Source organism: Heteronotia binoei, chromosome 11 (genome assembly GCF_032191835.1).
Source record: "Heteronotia binoei isolate CCM8104 ecotype False Entrance Well chromosome 11, APGP_CSIRO_Hbin_v1, whole genome shotgun sequence".
Lineage (NCBI taxonomy): Eukaryota > Metazoa > Chordata > Lepidosauria > Squamata > Gekkonidae > Heteronotia > Heteronotia binoei.
The window spans coordinates 8,148,636-8,162,086 of NC_083233.1; the positions used below are offsets into that span (position 1 = coordinate 8,148,636).

A 13,451-nucleotide genomic window follows, 5' to 3' on the forward strand; every position below is an offset into this window, starting at 1 on the left:
ACAGACTACTTCAAACAAGTAGGGTTGCCAATTCCCAGGTGAGGGCAGGAGATCCCTGGTTTGGAGGCCCTCCCCCCCTGCTTCAGGGTCATCGGAAAGCGGGGGTGGTGGTGGAGGAAAATGTCTGTTGGGCACTCCATTATTCCCTATGGAGACTGATACCTATAGGGTATAATGGAGAATTGATCAGTGGGTATCTGAGGCTCCAGGGGGACTATTTTTTGAGGTAGAGGCACCAAATTTGGAGCCTAACATCCAGTGTCTCTCTCCAAAACACCCTCCAAGTTTCAAAAGGATTGGACAGAGGGTCCAATTCCATGAGCCCCCAAAGAAGGTGCCCCTACCCTTCATTATTTGCAAAGGAGGGAGGACATCTAGGTGTGCAGTTCCTTTCAATATGATGGCCAAAACTCTCTACTACGGAGTTCAATTATGCTTGTCACACCCTTGCTCCTGACTCCACCCCCAAAGTCTCCTGGCTGCACCCCAGCCTCCTGACTCCACCCCCAGAGTCTCCTGGCTGCACCCCAAAGTTTCCTGACTCCACTCCCAGAGTCTCCTGGCTGCACCCCAAAGTCTCCTGGCTCCACCCCCAGAGTCTCCTGGCTGCACCCTAGCCTCCTGACTCCACCCCCAGAGTCTCCTGGCTGCACCCCAAAGTCTCCTGGCTCCACCCCCAAAGTCTCCTGGCTGCACTCCAAAGTCTCCTGACTCCTCCCCCAGAGTCTCCTGGCTGCACCCCAAAGTCTCCTGGCTCCACCCCCAAAGTCTCCTGGCTGCACCCCAAAGTCTCCTGACTCCACCTTCAAAGTCTCCTGGCTGCACCCCAAAGTCTCCTGACTCCACTCCCAGAGTCTCCTGGCTGCACCCCAAAGTCTCCTGACTCCACTCCCAGAGTCTCCTGGCTGCACCCCAAAGTCTCCTGGCTCCACCCCCAGAGTCTCCTGGCTGCACCCCAGCCTCCTGACTCCACCCCCAGAGTCTCCTGGCTGCACCCCAAAGTCTCCTGGCTCCACCCCCAAAGTCTCCTGGCTGCACCCCAAAGTCTCCTGACTCCTCCCCCAAAGTCCCCAGATATTTCTTGAATTGGAGCTGGCAGCCGTGACAAGTGCCCGCTGTGCCAACCCCCTTTCAAAGACGGTGATCCTCGCTCCTCCCGGTTTCTAAGCGCAGCCCGGAAAGGAGGGAGGCGCGCGCGAGAAGGGGCACGAAGCCGCCCTCGCCCGCCAGGTGTGCGGCCCGCGGGCCTGGGCTGGAGCGGAAGCGGCGGCCGTGCGAGGGGCGGGGCCACCTGGGCGGGCGCCTCCCCTCCCCTCCTGCCCCCGCCTCTCGCTGGTTTCGACTTTCTTTCCCCGCCCGGAAACTCTCCGCGGAGCGGCCACGTTACCTCAGCCGAGCGGCCCGGCCGGGCCTCAGCGCGCGCGGGAGGAGGAAGGACGAGACGCCGCCGCAGTCGCCGCACGGAGCCGAAAAGAGCCGAGCCGGCGCTGCGCCTCTTCGGAGCGGGTTCGGGGCTTCGCTTTCCCGCCAGCGGCGCCCCTTCCCTTCCCTTCCGCCTCGCCAGGTGAGTCTCCCGGAGCCCTGCTGGGGGCGGGGCGCGCTTTCGCCCCGCCCACCTCCCCCCCGCCCTTTGTGCGCCCCGGGCCCGGAGGGACCCCTGGTCGGCGTGGCTGCCCCTCTGCGCCTTGCCCAAGAAGGGGGAGTCACACGTGGAAGTCACTGCCTCAGGACGTGCGGGCGGCTGCAAGCGTGGACAGCTTCAGGAGGGGACTGGATAAACATATGGAGCAGAGAGAAGTCCATCAGTGGCTAGTAGCCACGGTGTGTGTGTATATATGTGTGTGTGCATATGTATGTGTGTGTATATGTATGTATGTGTGTGTATATATATATATCTATATATATACACACAAACATATATTGGCCCCTGTGGAGCTTCAGGAGGGCAGAATTTGGGGAAGGTATGTGAAGCCATAGAGCCCATTCTCTGGAACTGGATTTCTCTCCAGGGGAACTCAATTTCTATGGAGTTCAGTTGTAATTCCAGGAGATCAGCATGGAGACCAGCAATCCTATTGAGTGGAGCTGTGACGGGCCACTGGCCTGTTCCAACAGGGCTTCTCTTATGTTCCTATGTGACACAGAGTTTTGGACTGGACGGGCCACTGGCCTGATCCAACATGGCTCCTCTTATGTGACACAGAGTTTTGGACTGGATGGGCCACTGGCCTGTTCCAACAGGGCTTCTCTTATGTTCTTATGTGACACAGAGTGTTGGACTGGATGGGCCACTGGCCTGATCCAACATGGCTTCTCTTATGTTCTTATGTGACACAGAGTGTTGGACTGGAGGGGCCACTGGCCTGATCCAACATGGCTTCTCTTATGTTCTTATGTGACACAGAGTGTTGGACTGGAGGGGCCATTGGCCTGATCCAGCATGGCTTCTCTTATGTACAGAGTATTGGACTGGATGGGCCATTGGCCTGACCCAACATGGCTTCTCTTATGTTCTTATGTGACACAGAGTGTTGGACTGGAGGAGCCACTGGCCTGATCCAACATGGCTTCTCTTATGTACAGAGTATTGGACTGGATGGGCCATTGGCCTGACCCAACAGGGCTTCTCTTATGTTCTTATGTGACACAGAGTGTTGGACTGGATGGACCACTGGCCTGATCCAGCATGGCTTCTCTTATGTTCTTATGTGACACAGAGTGTTGGACTGGATGGGCCATTGGCCTGATCCAACAGGGCTTCTCTTATGTTCTTATGTGACACAGAGTGTTGGACTGGAGGGACCATTGGCCTGATCCAGCATGGCTTCTCTTATGTACAGAGTATTGGACTGGATGGGCCATTGGCCTGATCCAACAGGGCTTCTCTTATGTTCTTATGTGACTCAGAGTGTTGGACTGGATGGGCCATTGGCCTGATACAGCACGGCTTCTCTTATGTTCTTATGTGACTCAGAGTGTTGGACTTGAGGGGCCACTGGCCTGATCCAACATGGCTCCTCTTATGTTCTTATGTGACACAGAGTTTTGGACTGGACGGGCCACTGGCCTGTTCCAACAGGGCTTCTCTTATGTTCCTATGTGACACAGAGTTTTGGACTGGACGGGCCACTGGCCTGATCCAACATGGCTCCTCTTATGTGACACAGAGTTTTGGACTGGATGGACCATTGGCCTGATCCAGCATGGCTTCTCTTATGTTCTTATGTGACACAGAGTGTTGGACTGGATGGGCCATTGGCCTGATCCAACAGGGCTTCTCTTATGTTCTTATGTGACACAGAGTGTTGGACTGGAGGGACCATTGGCCTGATCCAGCATGGCTTCTCTTATGTACAGAGTATTGGACTGGATGGGCCATTGGCCTGATCCAACAGGGCTTCTCTTATGTTCTTATGTGACACAGAGTGTTGGACTGGATGGGGCCATTGGCCTGATCCAACAGGGCTTCTCTTATGTTCTTATGTGACTCAGAGTGTTGGACTTGAGGGGCCACTGGCCTGATCCAACATGGCTCCTCTTATGTTCTTATGTGACACAGAGTTTTGGACTGGACGGGCCACTGGCCTGATCCAACATGGCTCCTCTTATGTGACACAGAGTGTTGGACTGGATGGGCCACTGGCCTGTTCCAACATGTCTTCTCTTATGTTCTTATGTGACACAGAGTTTTGGACTGGATGGGCCATTGGCCTGATCCAACATGTCTTCTCTTATGTTCTTATGTGACACAGAGTGTTGGACTGGATGGGCCATTGGCCTAATCCAACATGGCTTCTCTTATGTTCTTAGGGCCAGGTGGGCACAGGCTCTCTCCCTGGCGAAGGAAGGAAGGCAGTAGTAGGCACTTTACACATTGCTGCTTTTAGTGGTTTTCGGAGTCTGACACCGGCTGACTGGGCGGGGGGTGGGGTGCTGATCGGGTCGGAAGTCACCATGGAAACGTTTTCAGGCAGCGAAATAAAAAACTCCCCCCCCCCCCAAGACCTCAGACGATAAGCGGCAGGTAAGGCATGAGCAGCGAGCCAGACGGTGCTTTCGGTTCTCGTGAGGAGCAGGATGAGTCCTCTGACCCCACAGCTGTGGACATGGAGTAGCCTGGTTGTGGTGTTGTGGCTGAGAGGCTTGCGGTGCCTGGAAGATGAAGGGAGCTTGGCTGCCCTCCCTGCCCCGCCCCCGCGCTGCTCTTTTTCTGGCAACCCCCCCCCCTCCAAATCTTTTCTTTTTTTAGGGGGACTAGGCTGTGAAGGAACTAGGCTGTGAAGTTCAACTGGCCCCAGGAGCAAGTCAGCCACAGCAGTCCTAAGCTGTTGTTACCATCCTCCGGGTGGGGTCTGGAGTTCTCCTGGAATTACGGCTGACTTCAGATGTCAGTTGCCTTCATAGAAATGGCAGCTCCGGAGGAAAAACTCTGTAGTTTGCCATAGATTCTAAGTAAAACCACTCTAGATCAGGGGTGGCCAAACTTGCTTAATGTAAGAGTCACACAGGATAAATGTCAGCTGTTTGAGAGCTGCAAGCAGGGCCAACCCCAGCCCTTCAGGCGCCCTAGACAGCACAGCTGCACCCCGAGTCACCGGACCTGGCACCTACTCGTGAGTAGCCCCGGGCCTGCTGCCCCCTCGTGAGCAGGCAGCAGGTGGTAGGGCCAAGCCTTGGCAATGGGGGGGGGGGCGGTGTGGGTGGGTGGTAGGCAGAAAGGAAGGAAAGGAAAGGTGCGGGCATGGCGAGGATCAGGCTGAAAGGGAGGGAAGGGAAGGCAAGATGCAGCCGCGATGGGGGGGGGGGCAAAAAGGAAGGGAAGGGGCGGCAGCCTGCAAGACATGAATGTCAGATGTTTGAGAGCCACAAGGCAGGCAGGCAAATAGATGGGGGAGGTGGAGGTGGAAACAAAGCAACTTTAACACATCATCCAAGCTGGATCACGTGGGAAGGAAGGCGGGGGGAGGAGGAGGAGGCGGCAGCAGCTGCTCTTTTGGTAGCTCGTCCTTCCTGCTGCTGCCCCCTCACCCTGCACTGATAGCGATCACGTCAAGAGGGCCGGCGTAGGAGCTGCAAACCCCTGGAGCTGTTTTGCCTGCCAATCAGTGGGGGGGGAGGTCTTTAAATAGCCTGGGAAGCCTATTCCGCTCCACCGCCCCTTCCCAGGTATTTAAATGATGGGGAAGGGAGGGAGGAGGAGACGGAAGAGCCAGGGAAGAACCCCCTGCAGTCCTCAAGCCACCAAGGGGCCCCAATTCAGGGGGCCCAGCCTGAAGTCGGTGGGCTGTGCCTCTGCAGGCCCCTCATGCCTATGTGCCTGGGGTGTGTGGTTTGGGGCTGAAGTGTCTCCCGTCACAATTTCTAATATCGTATTGGGGTCGTGTGTGAATATTTTAGTGTTTTTGAGACTGTTACAATCAACTTGTATGTCAGAAGAACTGGCGCCCCTGGTTTTGTATTTAGAACCACCCAGGAAGGTTTAGACAGAAATTGCAGATAGATTGTCGCATGTATAGGTAGACTGTAAAAGTTACACAGAGTTTCCTTTCCACCCTGAACCAGTTCTTTCTGCAGCACACACACCCCCCCCCAGAAAAAAAAAGTTCTGGTCAATGTAAAAACTTGTTCATTTCCTTGAGATTTTTTGGGGTTTTTTAAAAAAGATGCTACTGTCACGTTAAAACAAGGTTTAGAAATGTCTGTGGTTTTAATAATAATATTATCCCTATTGATTGTTTTATCTTCCATAAGGGTACTCAAGTTTGCACATAGAGTTACCATCCAGGCACTGAGCTGGACTACATTTGACCAACAAAGGAACAAGAAATAGCCCAGCCTGCGTGCAGCATGCTTTCGAGAGCAGATTTTTATGATTTTAATTTGGCACTTCTCCCCAGACTTTCTGCCATTCGTGCAGTTTGTTTTAGTAGCCTAAACTGAGCTGCACAACTGGTGGCCTACCAGACCAAATACAGCCTGTCATATCAAGGGACTCAGTCAACAATAGCTTTTGTATTAGCACTGTATATACAAGGAGAGAGGTTGTTAAATAGGCCCCATACTTGCCTGGAGAACTTTTCCTGGGTGAGTAATAGGTGTGCGACCTGGCCTGTAGCTGTCACAAATGTAATAAAAAGTAAATAAAAATACTAAACGGGCAAAATAAAACCAAAATTATTGTTCACAGTGTGCTCATTGTGTGGACCAGTGCTTATGATGGTCGTCAGTAATTGTGTTACGCACAGACAGAGCTCTGTACTGATAGTATTTCTTTCTCCATTATTCTCCCCATTGGTGCCCCCAAAGCAGCTTATAACTTTGTTCACCCATTGTATTCTCAAAACAACAACCCTTTGAGGTAGGTCAGGCTGAGACAGTGAGTGACTGGCCCATGGTCATCTAATGCCTGTTTGTGGCAGAGTGGGGATTTGAATCTGAGTTTCCCGGATCCTAGTCTAACAACTATGGTGGCTCACAATACTAGGAGTCTTCCGTATATACCTGTTCAGTATGAACCTGTTTATACAGTAAAAAACCTTGCAGAGCCTGATGGGATTTTACTGCCTTATTAAGTGAAATTAGTATTTATTTATTTGATTTGATTTATATCCCCCCCCCTTCCCGCCGGAGCAGGCTCAGGGCGGCTCACAACATAAAGCCACAACAAACAGTTAAAATCAATACATGTTATAAATGACGCATTCAATTAAAACAGTCACACCATCAATAATTAGAACAATCAGAATAATTTGGAGGGTTCTATTTACGATATCCCATATAGGATATCTGAGCTCCCTCTGGCAAGCTTTAATTAGCCAAGAGGGGCAAAGGTCCAAATCACAGATTGTTGGGCGCACAGTGGAGAGGATTCTGTCGACTTCCTCTAGGCTGAGTGTATCAAAGCAATCCAAAACTGGTCCAGAAGACAGGCATGGGGCCTCGAGTTCACGTACTGTTTCCAAAGTGGCGGGGAGGTCGTGGCGGAATCAGTCAGGACCTGATGGGACGGCACAATCTTGTCATGTGTGAGTGTGTTTAAGAGATAACAGCTGGTTTTTAGAAAGGAAAATGCAGTGATCATGAATTCCAAGTGTGTACATGTTATTGAGATCTATGCGGGTGTCTTAGCATTGAAGGGCTGTTTTCCTTGATTGGCTTCAGAGCCTGTGTGGTATAATGGTTAGAGTGTCAGCCTAGGATGTGGGAGACCCAGGTCTGAATTGATGTTCTGGCATGGAAGAGCTCTGGGTGACCTTGGACAAATCACTCTCAGCCTTGCCCACCTCACAAAGTTCTTGTGAAGATAAAGTAGAGGAGAGAAGAATGGTGTAAGATGCGTTGAGTCCCCGTTGAAGAGAAAGGTGGGGTGCAAATGAAGTACGTAAAATTAAATCTAATATGTCAATAAACCCTAGCTGCAATAGTAAACGAGTAATAAACAGAGTTTCTAGGTAACAGAATGATTCACCGTTGTTCTTTTATATGCAGGCTTTAGTTAGAACTCTGCCCTTTTTGATTGGGTAATCTTATGTTTGCTTTCGATTCAGTTAAATAAAGGCTCACTCTAAGGTCTGTGGCTAAAACCCACTTCCTTGTAAGCCTCACGTTGTTTAGAGTTGTGTGTTAAATGATCAGTTTCCTATATCTCTTTCTCTTTCATGTTGTTATGTTTTTTTGCACTGGAGCAGAAGATAAAGCACCCTTCATTTTGAAAAGTCTGCAGTGTGAGCACATGTGGTAAAAAAGTGAGAGGTGCAGGAAGAATGCATTGACAAGAGCAAATGTGTTCTATTGCTGTTTGACTAGGGTGGGGCCAATGAGAGATGTCCAAACTTCATGCCGTCATAAATTGCTCATGGTTTTGCTTCACGCTTTTTAAAAATGAAATAAACAAGTTGGTCTAGCCCACTTTCCTGTGAGCTATTAACATGAATACTTTGTCACCTGTCCAAAGTCTACTTTTGTGATGTAACAACAATCAACATTATGTAGAGTCAGTTTGGTGTAGTGGTTAAGTGTGCGGACTCTTATCTGGGAGAACCCGGTTTGATTCCCCACTCCTCCACTTGCAGCTGCTGCTAGAATGGCCTTGGGTTAGCCATAGCTCTTGCATAGTTGTCCTTGAAAGGGCAGCTGCTGTGAGAGCCCTCTCAGCCCCACTCACCTCACAGGGTGTCTGTTGGTGGGGGAGGAAGGTAAAGGAGATTGTAAGACGCTCCAAGTCTCTGATTCAGAGAGAAGGGTGGGGTATAAATCTGCACCCTTCTTCAAAAAATAAGCCTTAGGAATAAGGTGCCCCATTTTCAAATTCCAAACAGTTATAGATGAAAGAGAATTTTTCTGTAGTGCAGTATTTCTTTGATACAGTGCAAGGAAAGATGGATATGTTGTTTCAAAGATCTCATCCAAAGGTCCTATTTTGACAGTGAAAACTGTTTAGGTAACCGTATCTGCCTTCAGAGACAATAAAATAGTGTTATTTCTTTCCTGCAAATGACGACTGAGAAAGTAATAAATGGCTGCTTACCTGGGTATTGTGCTGATGTACCTCAAGAAAACATATAAATAGGAGAAGATTATCTGGGCAGGACGGAGGAGGACTACATAATTATATAGTCCCTTGGGAGGTGTCTCCTTGAGGCAAGGATAAAAGTTGTCTTTGTTAGCTATCTGTAAAGATCCCATTGAGAAGCGCCACCTTGCTGTTTTTTCTTTTCTTTTTGGAATTATTACTAGTAATAAGGCCCATTGTGGGGAAAGATACAATGGGTGCTAGAAATTTGCTGTGGGTGAGTGTTGTGGCCTGGGGCTGGGGGTGCTGGGAAGGGAAGGGGAAAACAGAGGTTTGACAAGAAGGCAGCTGTTGGGAAGGGAAATGGAGACCGTGGGGAAATATGGCATAGGTTATCAGAGAAGGGGGATGGATTGAGTAAGAAGGGATGGGGGACTAAAGAGATGGGGATATATTGCTTTCCATCTGCTTTCCCTTTCCTGCAGCCTCTACAGTCTTTCTCCGCACTGGGGACCAAAGCAGCTTACATCATTTTCCTCTCCCCATTTTGATCCACACAACAACCCTGTGAGCTGATGAGGCTGAAAGTATGTGGGTGGTCCAAAATCACCCAGTCAGCTTCCACGGTAGGAACCTGGGTCTGGCAGATCCTGCTCTGAAATGCTGACTGCCACGTCACAGTGGCTGTCATAGGGGGGCTGTTGCTGAACAGAAGCAAGCAGCCAGGCCTAGTTAAGTCATGCCAGTCAGGTGGTATCAAGTCAATCCAGAGGGTGCTGCCAGGCCTAGGGTAGAAAACCTCCACGTGGAGGCTGAAGATCTCCTAGTATCATAACTGAAATCCAGACAATAGATATCTGCTTTGGAGAAAATAAGTGCTTTGGAGGGTGGACTCTATGACATTATATTCAGCTGGGACCTCTCCCCTCCCCAAAGTCTGGCTTCCATAGACTCTACTGACAGAACCAAGCTTGATTGTAGGGTTGCCAGGTCCAACACATTGGAGCTACTAAATGTAGCCATCTGTTGTATTTCAACCAACCTTTTCAGACTAACAGGAAGACAAAAGCAGAGCAGCCTAAGGGTTGGAGTTTTCCTCCAAACAGAGGGACTCTGTTGATTCTCTTCCTTCTATACACTCACCAGCAAGACCAAGGAGCCCTCAGACAATTGAGAGATGGCTTTCTGTGGCAGTTTCTCTCTTCCCTCTGCCTGCCAATCAAGGGAATGCTTTCTTTCTCTCCTCTGTGAAGCAGTGCCTCAATCCTTCGCCAGTGGAACACAACAGACCTTGATTGATGGTTTGATGAGCCAAAGGTTGATGTAGCATAGTCCCAACCAATCAGGGTGCTCCTTTTTGCCACCACAAAAGGGCTTTTATTATATAAAGGAGTGGTGTATTTTCTGCTAGTGCAAAACAAAAAAAAAGATAAAGGTAGTCCCCTGTGCAAGCTTTCACAACGTTTTCACGGCAGACTTTTTACGGGTGGTTTGCCATTGCCTTCCCCAGTCATCTACACTTTCCCCCCAGCAAGCTGGATACTCATTTTACTGACCTCAGAAGGATGGAAGGCTGAGGCAACCTTGAGCCAGCTACCTGAACCAGCTTCCACTGGGATCGAACTCAGGTTGTGAGCTTAGGACTGCAGTGCTGCAGCTTTACCACTCTGCACCATGGGGCTGTAAGTGCAAAAAAAAGGAGGGCCAAATAATCCAGCGCATTAAGAGAGAGAAATGATTTTTGGAGGGAAAAACCTCTGATTCTGCAGCACAGACAAAATGACTAGTTGTGTAATAAAGAGAATGTTCCCCCTCGTCCCAATATTGGTCTGGTTTCTGTACTCCATTATGATGCTTTACCTGAGCTTTGTTAAAATTCCTAGACTGAAGCCAGCACGAAACATTACAGGAATAATGCAGCAGCTGCCGAAAACATCCCCTTCGTAGCTTGATATCACAGTGTGGTATGTTCCCCTGTCCACACCCAGCATCACTGATTGCTGGAGACAGGAAAGTACATAACTTTGTGGCATGGGCAGATATTGCTACACATCAGGAAGTGGGAGAACTTGACATGTATGCTAATATAGTATAGTAAAGTACAGACTCTGATCCAGTGCTTCAGCAGAGTGAAGGTGGTATAATATTTGGGTTGATGCATAATTTTGCAAACTTCAAACTTATTTAGACCAGAAGACAAACCATTTCCAAAAAACGAGGTGCTTGTTTAGTAAAGGAATCCTGCCTTGTTATTCTAGTTTACAACATTCTTGCTCCAAGTCACACCTGTGTGAGAGAACTGAGAGAGTAAAGCAATTGGGATGGAAGTGCAGCTCTTTTACAGAGTACATGGAAAGGAAAATGCTCCGGATTACAGTCAATAGAACACAAATGATTCAAAACTGATGTTGTCATACACACAGGAATATGCATGTGTGAGATCAAATTTATAAATTAAAGACCAGCATCCCTCCTGTACATTGGAATGTGTATATTCTATACCATACAATTGCATACTGAACTTAGAACCAAAGTATATTTTGTAAAATAAATGCTTATGTTTGTTTCTTTTACAAAAAAAGCTATTTTAGAAAGAGCTTAGCTATTTTGGGCAAAGTACCAGACGGTAGGGATGGAGTGATGGAAGGGCAGTGTTGATTGTGATTGTGTGGCTAAGGAGGAGTCTAAGGGCAGGGGAAAGTAATACAGAGTTGGGCAAGGTGTTTGTGTTTCACTTATGTTTGTGCAAGTTCGGCCCTGAAATCTTGTGGGGGTGGATCCTATCATTTTTTCCACTGGCCCAGAATGCTGAGGAGTCTCAACCACCAAAGAAGATGATGCTGAGGATCAGGGGATCCGTGTTGACACAAGCCATATTGGATGGGGCTGTGGTGTGGAGGAGAACCAGGCAAAATCAAGCAAACAAGTGGTAGGATCCAAGCCCTACTCCCAAAACCATTGTTAAACATTGGCTGGCTGCTTCCAGACTTTTCTCTAGAACCTCAAAAATTGCATACTTTACAAATGAAAATGGCGAATCCAGAAATACCAGGTGTTCTAGTGGAATCTTAGATACACAGAAAAATATGCATTACAAGCAGTATCCAGATGTAACCACAAGGAAAGAGCATACTGGCTAAAGTGCACCATTTTAAGGCATTGCTCTCTGGACCAAAGAGCAATGCCTTAAAATGTACCTGGTGGTTCAGGAAAGGCTGGGTAGTAGTGTTGCTGACTGCAGGGTGGGAAATTCCTGGAGATTTGGGGGTGGAGCCTCAGGAGGGCAGAATTTGGGGAAGGTATGTGAAGCCATAGAGCTCACTCTCTGGAACTGGATTTCTCTCCAAGGGAACTCAATTTCTATGGAGATCAGTTGTAATTCCAGGAGATCAGCATGGAGACCAGCAATCCTACTGAGTGGAGCTGTGACGCAAGCCTGTCAGTCTTTATGTGGCCCAGCTTTAGGGTTACCAGATGCCCTCTTCTTAGAGGACACAACCTCTTTTAAAAAAAAATAAAAATCTGTCCTCTTTTGGGCTTTTTTTTTTTTTTGGATGAAAATGTGTCCTCTTTTTGGGTTGGAAAGTTAGGAATATTCCTAGTTAGTAGCAATGATCATAGCTTAAAGAGCAGGGGTCTTTGAAATGAGATTTGTCATAGTGATCAGCAAGGAAACATCCTCTTTCTCCTTTTTAAAATATGCTAATCCTACCTGGCTTGCTTTAATGAATCATAGTTTTTGGTCCGAGTGTCTCATGGATCATGAAGGTTGTTCCGGCATTTCGGCAAGGTCTTGACTTGAATGTTTGTGAGGAGAGACTGGAATACGATGATGCAATCGTGTAATTTTTTTCTGATGTTATCAGGAACTGCTGCTCAAGAAAGAACTGCAAGAATGCCCACATCCTACTGGAACAATGGTTCCAGCATAATAATAATAATAATAATAATAATAATAATAATAATAATAATAATAATAATAATAATAATAATAATAATAAACAGGCATTTTTAATAGACTTTTTCTTTTTTCTCTCAGTGCAATTTTGTGAAGAGTTTCTCTAGATTTAGTTCTGGTTAACTGTAGAGAATTGCACTGTCAAGCATACCTACTCAGGCAACTTTTGTTTTGTTGCCTTAAGGCCATGTAGAAACACTGCCAGGAGATCGACGTGTTTTTATTTTGTTTCTGCTATGTTTAGAGAGCCTAAAACAATTTCAGCCTATGGTGGCTTGTTAAGATAAGAATTTGAGAATTCTTGTTCCCTGTTTATGGCTGATCTACTGATAGACGTTCTGGGGAAATAGTGTTGTATGTCTGAGCTCCCCGCCCTCCACCCCCCACCCCCCCAATTGATTTTCGTGTGTTTCTGCATTATTTTAACTGCTCTGAATCCTCAGAGAAATGTGAGCTATAAATATCGTAATAAATAATTTAGAACAGAATGATCTGTCTGAAGTGCTTTGAACACTGAAAGCAAATCCTGAGCACTGTAATGTCATATGGAAAATCCCCCATGTTCGTAAACAAAAATTAGCTTAGCATGATAGTGAGCTTTGGGTGAAGCACTCTTATATCTGATATCCTATCACGTTTGAAATCAAAATGGAAAGTTCTGTTTCTTGTCGTCACTGTTCTGTTCCTGGCAGACGTTATGTATTACTGATATGCTAATGACTGGCTGGCTAGACATTCTGATTAACATTTCCAAATTGTATTTAATAGCTGTTTCTTGCCATGCAGTGTTCTGGAATGATTGGAAAGGGATCTGAGGGTGGAAAAGAGTGCATATCCACGGCGTTAGGACTTTCCCAACCAGACAACAAAGGTCAGAAGTTGACTGCTTGTAGTAGTGGCATAGAATTGCCAACTCTGGCTCAAGAAAATCCTGGGGATTTGGGGGTGGAGCCTGAAGAGAGAGGGGAAGGACATCAGCAA

The 13,451-nt window shown here is 47.9% G+C and overlaps 1 protein-coding gene across 1 annotated transcript in view; it reads left to right on the top strand.

Moving 5' to 3' along the window:
- Positions 1-1,366: 1,366 nt before the first annotated feature.
- The window catches only part of LOC132579238 (ligand of Numb protein X 2-like), an 83,325-nt gene continuing 71,240 nt past the window's right edge, over positions 1,367-13,451 (top strand). Inside the window, exon 1 of the mRNA XM_060249475.1 lies at positions 1,367-1,564. The gene's annotated coding sequence lies outside the window, so the exon portion shown is untranslated. The remainder of the gene's footprint in view (positions 1,565-13,451) is intronic.